Source organism: Periplaneta americana, chromosome 17, assembly GCF_040183065.1.
Source record: "Periplaneta americana isolate PAMFEO1 chromosome 17, P.americana_PAMFEO1_priV1, whole genome shotgun sequence".
In the NCBI taxonomy this organism is placed as follows: domain Eukaryota; kingdom Metazoa; phylum Arthropoda; class Insecta; order Blattodea; family Blattidae; genus Periplaneta; species Periplaneta americana.
The window spans coordinates 83,353,406-83,368,203 of record NC_091133.1 but is presented as its reverse complement, the minus strand read 5'-3'; positions in this window follow the sequence as shown (position 1 = coordinate 83,368,203).

Here is a 14,798-nt window from a genome sequence, read left to right as displayed (position 1 = left end):
GGGCAGGGATCGAGGACCAAGTTGTAATGGCGTCAGCAGAGGCAAGAGATATACCATTGTAAGTAACTTGTGTATATATTGTGTAAATATTTAATAAATCAAGTAGAGTTTTATTCACGACTAATTCAGTCTAGAACCTAAGTTCAGTAACCATGTAGTTTTCCTATAATATCCTGAGAGTCCCAGCTCTTCCAGTAAATTCGTTTCTTTTCCATTATTGAGTGAATCTGCTTACTTTGTATTGTATATGTTTGTATAGTTTTTCCCGATGAATTTTATATGCTTTAAATTGAATAGTAATCTGTATGGCTCTATTGAAAAATTGTTTGTGTTTGTAATTTGAAGTAGTTTGCATGATATGCATTAACAATTTCTTTATATCACAACTGATTGAATTGTTTATGCCTTAAATTTAATTAACTTACTTGTTTAATATTATACATATAGCTCAACTGATGAATGATCGTCTGCGTTTGTAAATTTCATAATCTGATTGGCTATATATAGTATATTTTTAGTAGAGCCATCGATGTAGCTCAGTCGGCAGACTCGCCGGGCTGCTGATCTGGAGCTGCGTTCGGGCTTGGGTTGGATCCCCCTTTGATAGGTTTCTTCCGAAGTTTTCCCCAGCCGTGGGACTGAAACCGGATGGTCTATAGCGAGTCCTCGGCATCAACAACTTTGATTTGATTACCTGGTTGGGTTTTTCCGAAGTTTCCCCCAACCAAAAGGCAAATGTCGGGTAATCTTTTGGCGAATCTTCGGACCTCACCTCATCTCACTACATCTCGCCAAAATATTGTAAAAAATTGCACAAAATTGTAAAAATTGTAATTGTAATATTGTAAAATTTTGACTTGTTCCACACTTAAAGATTCATTGCTCATGTAAGATCTATGGAATAAAATGAATGAATGAATGAATGAATGAATGGTGCCAGAAATCCTGATAAGCGTGAGTGGCAGTCGAACGCAGTAGTCATCCGTTTAGCAAGTCATCCGACCTAAGTGACGATCGCAGAATATGAATTTACATACGAATTCTGGTCCTATTCTTAAGTTTTATTTGTTTTTATAATTTTAAGATTATATGTACTGTTTGTATGTGTGATATTGCATGAAATTGAAATGTAACCTGATGAAATAGGCGTAAACGTCGTTTTAATTAAATAATACGTTCATCAGAAAGTGATAAGTTATTTGATCGGCATTATACAAACAAAATTCAGATTTTCAGTACCGTAATGTATTTTTAACAAAATAAGAAACAACTGAAGATCAGAATAATTCAAAATTGAATCTTGTAACCGGCCTTAACCTCAATTGGAATGTAGTGATTTTTCCTATCGCAATAGCTTAGTTTACAACAATAATCTGCCATAATAATTAGGTGAGAGCGCGTGATAGCTCCACCAAAGTATAGCTTTTCCTCCTGTCATGTGTAATGCAATCCGCACGGCGTCATACCCCAATCACATCAATTTTCGCATCTGCAATCGAGGCGTCACGGCAGCGTCACAATGAAGCACACTCAGCCCCGTAAACATTTGCGCAGCCATTGTGTGTTTGCGCAGCACTCCACGTCAGTCCATCCGCTCGATGGCTTCTTTCTAGCTGAACTCTAATCCATCTCACATAACACACTTCCACGAAACAGAAATCATTTACCTAACAGCCAAGAAGCACAGTCGTAGCGGCTTCTAATATATAGGAAATAGGTCCACCGCTCTTGCTACTGCAATGTAGTTGAGATGAAGTTTAATTTTCACCAAAATAAGTAATTGCAGTAGCCTTAAACTTAAATATAATAACATTAATAATAATTATTTATTTATATACAGATTTCTGATGTTTACACATCTTTCTGTGCCTGAAGTCAAGTCTTATTCTTGTTCTCCACTCTTCTCTATCCATCCAATCCATGTCGTTCAGTCTGCAGTCTCTCATCTCTGTTCTGATCTCTTGTAACCATGAATTTCGAGGTCTCCCCAAGCGCCATTTATTAAAAACGGAGAAAGCAAGGGTTAAAGTTAAGTGAATCATCATCATAATCATTGGCTCGACAACCCATTGAGGGTCCTAGCCTTCCTCAGTATTTTATTCTCTACTTCTGGCCTTCATTGTCCACATTCGTGAACCAATAAAGTTGGCATCTTCGTATACATTATCCTCCCATCTGCTCCTTGGTCTTCCTTTGGATCTGCTTCCTCCAGGATTGGATGAAATGGCTCTTTTAGCGGGTCTAGTATCGTCCATTCTTACCAGGCGTACAGCCCACTGCAATCGACCAATTTTAATAACTGTTATAATATCTGGCTTTCATTCATTCATTCATTTATTTTATTCCATAGATCTTACATGAGCAATGAAGCTTTAAGATGTGGAACATGTCAACATTTTACAATATTACAATTACAATTTTTACAAATTTTTATAGTTCTACAGTTTAGTAATTTTCTACAATTTTTACAATTTTGTACAATTTTTTTACATTTTTTTTTACATTTTGGCGAGATGTAGTGAGATGAGATGAGGTCCGAGGATTCGCCAAAATATTACCTGGCATTTGCCTTTTCGGTGGGGGAAACCTCGGAAAAACCCAACCAGGTAATCAGATCAAAGGGGGTAATCAAATCAAAGGGGTTGATGCCAAGGACTCGCCATAGACCATCCGGCTTCAGTCCCACGGCTGGGGAAAACCTCCGAAGAAACCAAAGTCCAAAGGGGGATCCAACCCAAGCCCGAACGCAGCTCCGGATCAGCAGCCCAGCGAGTCTGCCGACTGAGCTACATCGATGGCTCTACTAAAAGTATACAATATATAGCCAATCAGATTATTAAATTTACAAACGCAAACGATCATTCTTAAGTTGAGCTATATTATAATACAAAACTATTTAATTAAATTTAAGGCATAAACAATTCAACAAGTTTTGATATACAGAAATTGATAATACATATCATGCAAACTACTTCAAATTACAAACAAAAACAATTTATCAGTAGAGCTATATAGATTACTATTCAATTTAAAGCATATACAATTCATCGGCCAAAACTATACAAATATATACAATACAAAGTAGCATACTTTCATTAAGCTATACAAATTTGTGCAATTAATATCAAGTAGATTAATTCAATTTATAATCATAAACAATTCATCAGTTGAGCTATACATATTACCATTCAATTTACAGTAGGTCTATATACAATTCATCAGTAGAGCTACACAGACTAGTAATCATTTTAAGAACATATACAATTCATCAGCCAAACTATACAAACATATACAATCAAATTAGTTCAATTTACAAACTTATTTTCGTTAAGCTATACAATTCATATGAAGTAGATTTATTCAATTTATAAGCTTAAACAATTCATCAGTTGACCTATACAGTATACTATTCAATTTACAGTATATACAATTCATCAGTTATGCTAAACAAAAAATACAATACATAGTAAACAGATTAAGTCAATATAAAAACATATTTTAGTTGAGCTATATAAAATTGTACATGTCATTTAAGTAGAATAATTCAATTCACAAGCATAAACAATTCATCAATTGTGTAGAAGGTATGAGTATGTAGAAATTTGGTTAATTCTTTTCTGAACCTTTTCTCGTTGTTCTTCAAATCTTTAAGATAATTAGGCAGTGCATTGAAGACTGTTATACATGAATAGCGAACTCCTTTTTTAAAACAGCTTAGACTAACAGAGGGTAGATGAAGATCTGATTTATGTCTTGTATTAAAATGATGAATGTCTTGATTAGTACTGAATTTATCTTGGTTCTTAACATACAGCATCATTAACTCCTTAAACAGATCGTATATTTCTTTATCATATCTAATTCTCCATTCATTATTTATTTTGACGGGTCCATAAATTGCTCTCAGAATTTTCCTCTCGAAGATACTTGTCTTCTGGTGTCCTGTTTGTTCATAGTCCAAGTTTCCGAGACATACGTCAACACCGGCCTAATAAGCGTCTTATATATTCTTATTTTAGTTGAGATGGTTAAGAATTTCGATTTAATATATTTCAGTAATCCAAAGTAACATTTATTTGTTATAGCTATTCTTCTCTTAATTTCAAGACTGGTAAAGTTAAGTGAATACCATAGTTTAATGAAGATTGACATATCATTTAGTTTGAATGTGTATACTTTATATTACTTGCTATATGTTTCCATTCAATTTTGATGATAACTTCATTTTAACCCTTGTTTTCTACAGTTTTAGTAAATGACGCTTGGCCCGCTATGGTTCTGAACCGGTTCGAAAGAAGTGTCGATGGAGAATGTTGATGAATTGGAAGACAGAAACGGTAGTAACCTGAGGCAAACTATCTACAACTTCTGATTTGTCCGCCACAAATCTCATCACGATCAGGCCAGGGATCGAATCCGGGCTATCTGAATTGATCTAATGCTGAGCCTCTAACTGATAATTGTTGGTGTCATTGATAAAATAAAAATCATGATAAAGACTTTCTGGGTAACGCTAAACAAACTGCATCTTACTGTATTTATTTCGTTACCTGTTGTTCGTAGGACGCATTTTGGTAATGGTTCTCCAGACATTAGGGACACGTATTGGGTATGACAGCTGACAATTTTCAAGTTTTTGGATGCAAAAGCCTAAATCCACACCAAGACAATCGACACAAGATAACTTTATAGTTGATGCAGCGTTGTTAAATAACGGACTAAAACAACCTTTTTTTTCTTGTTAGGAGGGAGGGAACAACCCACGCACTACGACCTAATGTCTATTGTATACCCCCTATAAGGGATGAGTTGCGTGCCCACTGATACTCTACGCTCACCGAGCTAACCGTTGTAGAAGCTATCCATCATCACTTGAATACAATCCACGGAGGCCGGTCGAGAGAGCCAGCAGCTTCGTAGGACAGCCTGTAGAGCGATCTGAAAACCAGAAGAAGTAACGGAATGATGAATGAAAGGATGATAGGGGAGGAAAGGAAGTGGCGAAGATGAGTGGGGTTCCAATCACCTGATAAAGCTACCTGATATTCATCCATAGGAGTGAGGGGGAAAACCCCCAAAAACCTCACCTAGGCAACTCGTCCCGACGGGGGATCGAACCCGGGCCCACTGGGTTCGGAGTTGGACTCGTTAACCCCTCAGCTACAACGGTGGACTTAAAACAACCTTATGAATGTCTGGAGAACAGAAGCTGTCACGATAATACAGGGACATCATTTTATTTTTACTTGCATTTTTATTGTACCTGCATTTCTGAATGTACTTCACTCCGACCCCTTCACTAATGTCCTTGATTCCGTCAGACACAGAAACTTACGGCCGCTGTTGCATTCAAAGTCTTTAAGCAGTGAAGTAAACACTGCAGTGTATAGTGTGTTTCAGAAATATGGTTGCGTTTTCTATAGAAGAAAGAACCTATATTAATAATATCGTACTAAAAATTATATTCAAGAAACGATAAATTCATTTTCAGAGAATATGCTTCAAAATGTTTTTAATAATATGCGTAAAGAATTGAAGCCTGCATTGTAATGAACGGCAACCATTTTCAGCAACTTGTTTAAAAATTCAGATTAGCTTATTTTGAATTGAGGTGGCTAGAAGCAAAGGAATACTAGTGACATTTGTAATAACATGAGTTAAGAGCATCCAGTGTAAGCTAAAGTATCTAAAGTTTTAGTGGCAAAGGGATATTTTAATCGCATCACACATTAAAATTTAAATAAAAATTTCACCGATTTTACGAAAGCTTAAATATTTAAACCCCATTTTCTTAAAAGTAACTTAAGTGCACTTACAGCCATTTACTTATGACCCCCTCAATTTAAATGCACCCTCTATATTGTATGTTAACACCAGTAATTAATATGCTAAATAAAGTAGACATGACATAATGAACATAGCCGCCTGAAAAGTTGAGTTTTTTTTTTAATGTTACTACTTCACTGTATTTTCATAAATTCCATAAAAGTGATGATCAAACTGAAAATCGTAATATCGTATTTCCCTACAACATAAATGGATAAACTACTTTTCTTTCCTCCTATATCTAGTAAAATGATTTGTTTACATATTGCACTAGTAACATCAAACTCCTGTAATGGAAGGGGGTAACAGTATTTCCGAGTATAACCAGGTTAATGTTAAAAATGTTGGTAAAAATAAAGTGATGTCCCTGAATTATGATAATGGAATAATAGCGAGATTAATATACAAGGGAAAGCGAAGTACTTTGAAAAATTCTGTTCTTACAGACACTTTGTCCATCAAGAGTCTGAAAGGATTTAATAGAAGACAAGCGATTATAAGATTTCTTTGAAGAGTATGTCCTTACCAACGTTGATATAAATTGGTCCACGACTGCTGAATCTATAACAATGACAGTCACGAAGGCGCATCATTCTTCTAGTAGATTACCCATCGCGGCTGATCTCCTTCCTGCCTTTGATCCCAGACGTTCAATAGAACACCCTCCGCATCTGCCATTACAAGCAGGAGCTCCTTGTTAAGTGAGTGGTCGATATCGGTTCCATTTGTTGCCCGTTCCAAGGTCCATTGACTCTGCTGAAGACCGAATCTCGCTGAAGCTGCACAGCGTAATGGTGACAAATGGCCTCTACTTGCTATGTATAAAACAGTGAACTGAAGACATTTATTTTGCATGACCTGCTGCTTTATATTCAGGAGAGGTCTGAGTAACATTACGCTCGAAACGATATCAAATGAAGTTCATAATCGCTTTTGTACGTCTGCATTTTTAAGTTCATAAACGTGTACAGCACGTTAATTACAACCGTGTCTAAATTATTTAACTTTCACATCTTTCCTTCTTCCTTTTTACCTTGTATTTATCAATTAAGTTATTCATGTAACTATCCAGGAGCCCATCCATTAATCCATTTATTCATTAATCCAACCATTTATCTTTCTTTTTTCTTCGTACCTCTTTCTTAATTAATTAATTAATTTATTTATTTCTCACACTTTGCTAGACAAAAGGAGAAATGATGACATAAGAAAGGAATTAGGCATCTTTAAACTAATAGAGAAGATACACCGAAATAGAACTAAGTAAAAGGAACATGTGGAAAGAATGGAAGAATACCGCATTCCAAAACTGCTATTAGATTACAGACCAACAGGCAAAAGAAACATTGGCAGACCAAAGAAAAGATGGACTCAACAAATGTTTAATGCATGAGACCGAAACAAGTCTTTAGAGGCTTAAACCTTGACGATGATGATGATTTATTTCTCTCTTTTTTTCATACGTTTTTCTTTCCTTTACTCATTACTCTCATTCAATCCATATGACAATTTTTCCTCCTAATTTATTTCTTCATTCCACCTCCTTGTTCTCTTTCCTTTCGGTTTTTCATTCATTACTCTTATCCTTCGTTAATTTTTCCTTCTAGATATATATTTATCTGTTCCTCCGTGCATGAAACATCAATTAATTTCTGCCCTCTCTCTTCAATTTTTCTTCTTTTATCCTTTTCTATTTTATTTCGTCCTCATTTATTTGTTTTCTCCTTTTAACAATCTTGTTTATTCACGCTTTACTTTTTCGCAATTTGCTCTCTTAGCTTTCTACATTATTTATTTCCCCCATTTTCCTTTCATATTCTTTTCCTTACTTCCATTCTTTTTTTCCTTCCTATCTTTTATTCCTCCTTTTCTCTCTTATTTTTCTTCTTTTCTTCTGCCCTTTCTTTCATTCCTACGTTCCTTTTCTTCTTTCCTTCCTCCTTTTTTCGTTTTTCTTTTCTTCCTTCTTTTCTCTGTTCCCTTCCTGCTTCATAGGGAGCTTTACCTGAAAAAACTAGATTCGCATAATATATACGTTAATGTAGGTCCGTTATCAGTAGGGAAAGGAAGTGCATGCATTTGCATATTTGTTCTCTATCGTTGTGTGAATATGCTGAAAGAATATCTACATGAATCACAAGTTTCTGAATACAATGATATTACTTTTATTGTGCATAAAAGTGCATATTTTGCCTTTATTTATAAAATCGTCATATTTTAACATTTATGCAGGGAAACTGCATATTAGGCCTATATATGTGTATTTGTCTTTCCCTCATTCTTAAAAGTGTGTAACCTCGTAAACACGACTAATTTATGTTTATGAATTTTGAACGTAACGATAACGCCCTCATAGGGAGCCTCTCAAGCTAGCAATTGGTATTCCTTTACTGCAGTCTTCAGCAGATTTCGATAGAACAATATCCAGTTTAACATCAGTTCCAGGAAATGAGGAGATAAAGTGAACGAGAAAACAGCAAATATTCTTTCCAAAAACCTGGCTATTATCAACTTAAAGAAATTCAAGATATTCTCGAAGGAAAAACACCCCAAAAACCAACAAAAGTTTCTATAGAACAGCTCATGGTTTTTGTGCAAGCCCCTCTTACTTCTTGTGACGTAGAACGAAGTTTTTCGCTCAGCTATGCTGAGAGACAACAGGCGAAGGATGACAACAGAAAACATACGTCACTGCTTAGTTGTGAACTGTAACAGCGTAAATGGAGCATTCAGCAATGAGGCAAGCACTTCAAAATCCATAGACTAAACGTAAGTTACCTATACCTTATTATTCTCTTAAAATAATCTCAGACTGATAATGCATATTTATCTATTTTTACGGCATAAATGCATACATATTCTTCACGTTTTTAGGGTATGAACTTTCTTTCCCTGGTTATCAGAAAACCACAATTCCAAGTCACACGGAGTTTGTGTACACTCGATGTGGTTCTCTGGCGTCATGTCAGCTCACTCGAGTTATGTGGATATAAAGGAAAAATTGAGAAAGTGTTGGGTGGAGTTCCTGAGTAGCTCAGTTGGTAGAGCGCTACTACGTTCAACTAGAGGTCCCGGGATCGATACCCAGTCTCCGAACAATTTTCCCCTTAAAATTATTCAAGCATTTTGTTTATTCGGTAGTTGCTGAGTAACTTTTTTTTGTTTCTTATGCGGTAACAATGATAATACAAAACTCCCGTGCTCCAGTATCACATTTGAATTGAAATGAATTCTACAGCACCTCCATTAAAAATTTTAAAATTATTTTATTTTTTGTCTTCCCAAATTGATCAGAGTATATTGTCTACGAGATTTAATATATTATTGAACGAGCCGTATGTCAAGGAATGCAATGTTAGAATTTGATGCCTCGTTCATTGCATGTACCTTCATTCCTGCTTTCATGCAATCAAAGACAAAGGCTTTATTGGTTGAGGTCAGTGAGAACAAGCTCTGTGTGCAATATCAACACAGATAGACGAGATTCTGTGCGCCGTTAATTCACGCTGCATAGTGACCTCTGTGGAAATTGGAGTTTGAACACTAACGTAAAGAGATATTTCTGAGTCTCTTGTATGGAACTCCATCTCCTTAAGTCTCTGTCTCTTTATTCCGGTCGTGTCCGACATTCTTCGTCTCCCTCTGAAAGTGTCACTACCAATATCCTTCGTCCGGAGATGGGGGGGGGGGGGTGCACTTTCCGCACAGACCTCCATATGTAATAACTGTACTGTGGAGGAAGGAGATGCAGCCCATACAACTTCCTTGCAAGAGAAGTTCGATGGATATATTTCATAGTGTACGACAAGAATTTGAAATTTGAAACAATATACGATTCTTTAGTAATATAGAATGGAAGAATAAAAATCAATTGTTTTCTTTTCCACTTTAACTTTACGATAGAAGCTACATATCGCATAAGGTATAACAATAGTTCGGATTTTTATATAATTACTCGTACTAGACCTAGAAACTGAGGGCAAATGCCTACTTTCTTTCTCTACAGTTTAGAAGAAACTGAAAGAAAACATTAAGATGTTTCCGATTAATACCAAAATAGGCCTATAGAGAAGATGTATCATAAATGGTGGTTAGGGCGTAGTTTTGCCTTTCTAGATCCATAATTATATATTCTGACGCTTTTATTATCAATCTAGCCATCAGCCTATTTGCCTATTTATTTTTAATTTATTTATTATTTATTTTTAGTTATTTGTGTATTTATTATTTTTTATCATTTTATTACTTTATTTACTTATTTGTTCACTTATGTATTTATTTATTTATTTATTTATTTATTTATTTATTTATTTATTTATTTATTTATTTATTTATATCTTTGTTTATTATTTGTAAACTGGCTTTTAATATTTCACTTGTAATTTCATCATATTCCGAGGAATTTTTAGACTATTTTATTAACTAAGTAACTCAATTACTAACTTATTCACTCACTTACCTATTCATTCATTCATTCATTCATTCATTCATTCATTCATTCATTCATTCATTCATTCATTCATTCATTCATTCATTCATTCATTTATTATTTATTCTGGGCTCCTTGTTTTCCAGATCAGATATGTCAATCTGGCGCGTATTCCTCTACTCACGAGCATGCCACGCACTAATTATAAATGTAACCATGAAAATCTCTGTGATATATTTTCGATTTGCTTAGGTTTGTAGACTCCACTTCTGAAGATATTACTTTTAAGCAAATCAGACAGACACTATGAAACGTGTTGAACTTCAGTAGGATTGCAAGGATACAGTTAATACCTAATAATGCTATACAAATATAGTAAATATTATAATTTAAACAGCTGTAGCGAATGATGATATACGAAGACGGTAGCATGAGAGACTAGAACTTTTTAAAAGTACGGAAAAAAAAGACTCGTATAAATATTTACAGACAGAAGTTCAATGCAACTCTTATCAAAATATTAAAATTTAGTTTATAAAATCAATGTTTATTTTTTTGGGTTATTTTACGACGCTTTATCAACATCTAGGTTATTTAGCGTCTGACTGAAATGAAGGTGATAATGCTGGTGAAATGAGTCTGGGGTCCAGCACCGAAAGTTACCCAGCATTTGCTCGTATTGGGTTGAGGGAAAACCCCGGCAAAAACCTCAACCAGGTAACTTGCCCCGACCGGGATTCGAACCCGGGCCACCTGGTTTCGCGGCCAGTCGCGCTGGCCGTTACTCCACAGATGTGGACTAAAAAAAATCAATGTTAATAGGCCTATAATATACATAGGAGATTGTGAGAATGGAACGACATTCAAACGTGGATATTCAGTGGAAAAAACTTCATGTCGGAAAATGCGTAAGAAATTGGCGGATGGACTTCGGGCGGAAAGCAGCGAGAAAATCTAGGAGGTAACAAATTTGGAAATGAAAGAATTTTAGAAATTAAGGAATTATAAATGACCGTAATTGAAGTAATTAAAGAAAAAAATAAATAAAAATTTGGACACATCAAAAAGACAAAAATGGAAGATTACGGAAGATAATACTGAAGTGGGGTGCGGAGGGAAAGTGAAATATATGAAAACCAAGAGAACAACGGATGAATGACTTCGGAAGAAATATGGCTAGAAGAGATCTTACTGAAGAAGATGCTGAGGATATAAATTTGTGGAGGAGCAAAATTTCTTTGGGTGAAGGATAACTAGGTCTACTGTATTGTAGAACAATTCTAATAAAATTATTGTGATTATTATTTTTAATGTTATTATTACCATTTATATCGATAAAAATGTGGTGAAAATAATAAATATGGCGATAATTATGTAGGCTAATGATGGTGATAAAGATAATAGCGATCGTATGTATAAAAGTGGTAGTGGTAGAGCGTTGGTACGTTAAACCAAAGGTCCCGGGTTCGATACCCGGCTCCGGAACAATTTTTCCCTCGAAATTATTAAAATCAACTTTACAGGGAGTTATATCTGAAATCTTGATTTGCATAATACACGTCACTGTTCGTTAACAGAAAACCACAATTTAAGTCACACGGAGTTAGTGTGCACTCGAAGTTGGTTGCTTGACGGTTGTCAGCCCACTTTGAGGTCTGTGGATATAGAGGGAAGAATTGGATCGGTGTCGGTTAGAGTTCCCGAGTAGTTCAGTGGTAGAGCGTTGGTACGTTAAAACAAAGGTCCCGGGTTCGATACCGTGCTCCGGAACAATTTTTTCCCTCGAAATTATTCAAATCTACTTTACAGGGCGTTATACCTGAAATCTTGATTTGCAGTGATAATGATAGTTGTGGTTATGGTGTAATATTAGTTACAGTCATGACAAAATAAATAGAATTTCGATCAAAATCGCTATGGTGATAATAACAGCAGTGGTGCTGACGACATGATAGTGAAGATAAAGTAATAGTAATGATAACGACGTTGATAGATAATGAATTCATTATAATGTAATGGATGTTGCTACGGTATGTTTGAGTGTTTTCTTTTGTAATCCGGCAGAATGTAATCATGTGTATCACTGGTGTTTCTTTATCATCTTTGAATATGTGTGTTCAGAAAAGGACTTTCGATGCAGCAAATTCTGCACTTTTCTTGTTTCTATGCGCATGCGTCGATCGCCTTTCGCCCCCACCTGGATGGTGGAAGGCATGGCAAGTGGGGAGTTGAGGATGGTCGGAGCCATCAGCTCAGATTGATGAAAGGGGCTTTGATATCGCTTGGTAACAAGAAATTCGATCAATGATTGTAGATTCTGCTAGGCTGAAATGAAGCTATATCGGAAGTCTGTATGCTGTAATGGTTCGTATAGATTATGATTTGATTGACAGAGTATTAAGGATCATATGCTAATTGTGTTGAGATATGAGATAAAGGAAATCTTGAAAGACTGAATTCTAATTTAACAGTCATAGTTTAAATTCAAAGATATTATTGTCAATTTTTTAAGTTGTTCGAAAGATGTAATTTTGTATACTTTTGGTTGTTAAAGGTTATAAAGTTTAAAGGGAATTTGTTGATTTATTTATGTGATTGCTTTAAAAATAAAAGGAGAAATAAACTTCATACAAACTTCATATTCTAAATTTATTAAAGGTTCCAATGAATTAGTAATATATTGGGTCACCGCTTCAATGTTATTAACAATTGTCCTTAAGTTAAAGTCTTTCAGTACGGAACATAATGCTGATTTTCCAGATTTGTAATATATCTAAAATATATTTTTGTAAGTGAAGTTGTACGAAAAATGTTACCATGAAACGAGAAAGACATTTCTAGGTCTGCTATATTGTTATTTTATGTACAGATACATGGAGCAAATCCTCCAGCGAATTTGTACATACCCAGTTTTTATATTTCCGGCGCTGTCTCTTGGAATAAAGAAGTTTCGGCGTAAAATTATGAACGGCGTGTGTAACGCATCACGGCGTTTATTTTAGGGTACTTTGCAGTAGCGGCTGGTTGGGATCGCAATGTTTCTGCCGGCACAAAAGAACATCAACAAAGCTATAAACATCAACTCTTTGTGTTACAATGTTGAAGCGTAACAGCCACGGGGAATGTGAGTGAACTCTATCCCGCAAAAGTAAGAGAAATGTGTGATAATGGTAGCTGCAAATGTATCCAAACATGGGACAGTAAAGGTGGAACGAAAATGAAACTGTACTAATTAACAAAACAGTTTGAATACAATGTTTACTCAGTTCTTACAGAATTGACTATCTCTTTCTAAACTTTAATGAGGTTCGCCCACATCTCCATTGTCATATCCAGTGTCTACGGAATGAGAGAAATAGACCGTTCTTCGCCAGACGTCATCTGGGGTTGTCACTCAGTTCCATTACAACGGATAATCCTCTGGCCTCTCACAAACTGTATCCAACGTACGCAGATACTGAAACAATGAGGCTCGGCATTGAACTTCAGCTGTTCTGAGCTGTGATTCATGTAATAACACTGCTCACTACACATCCAGTGGCCTCGCTTTCGATTCTCGCCAAAGAAATATATGGAGTGATGCGTTAAATTTACATTTTCCACTATTTTATGATAAAGACTTCATATTTTATACATTTCATCCCCTTCCTATTAGTATTCTTACATATAGGGTGATTCACGAGGAAAGGTAAAAAATTTAGGATACGATATCTTAGGCCACTTTGAGTGAAAAAGTTCATATGAACATAGGCCTGTTTTCGAACGATGGCGGAGCTAGATGCATTTTTTTGGTAAAACGTTTCGCCCCAGTGTGAATCAGACGTTACCATACGCTGCTGACGTGAGACAATGTCACCGATGAATGACGTAACATGGGAATCTGCATTGTGAGTGATGTAGATAAGAGAAAAGAAACAAACCAGGTGGTGGAGCATTACAAATGTCACAACAAATACGCTATCACTTATAGGTTCACAGCAGTTCAGTCAGCTACCTACAGTACAGTATTTACACAAGTACAATTATCGGAAGTGTTAAGTTGTGTTTTCAAGATGCCTTATAAATTTTAGACTGCAGAATACGCCGATATTGTGTATGTTTATGGTTTGTGCGATGGAAGCTCCTTGCGTGCCGTCGCTGAATATGAAGGACGCTTCCCGAACAGAAGGGTACCATATCGAAGAGTATTTGCTGTCTATGGGGTTGGATTAAAGACTTGCTATAGCAAAGGAACGGGAAACGAGAGAGGCGCTAATCGACCGTACTTTGGATGCGGAATAAGGAAAGCCACGTGCAACTCTCCCGAGCGATGAGCGCGATTCACGCCCGAGCGCAACAGTGCATTGAAGCCGAAGGAGGTACCTTTGAAAATGTGCGAAAACATCGACCTCGACTTCTAGAATATTAGGTATGTATGCATACGTGAATATAAACTTTAAATTTGTCCGTTATCCGTCTCTAAATGCGAGTTAGTGCAATGGAATCTCATAAGTTTTTATGAAATCAAAGAGCCATATCTCCGTAACCGTTCGAAAACGGACCT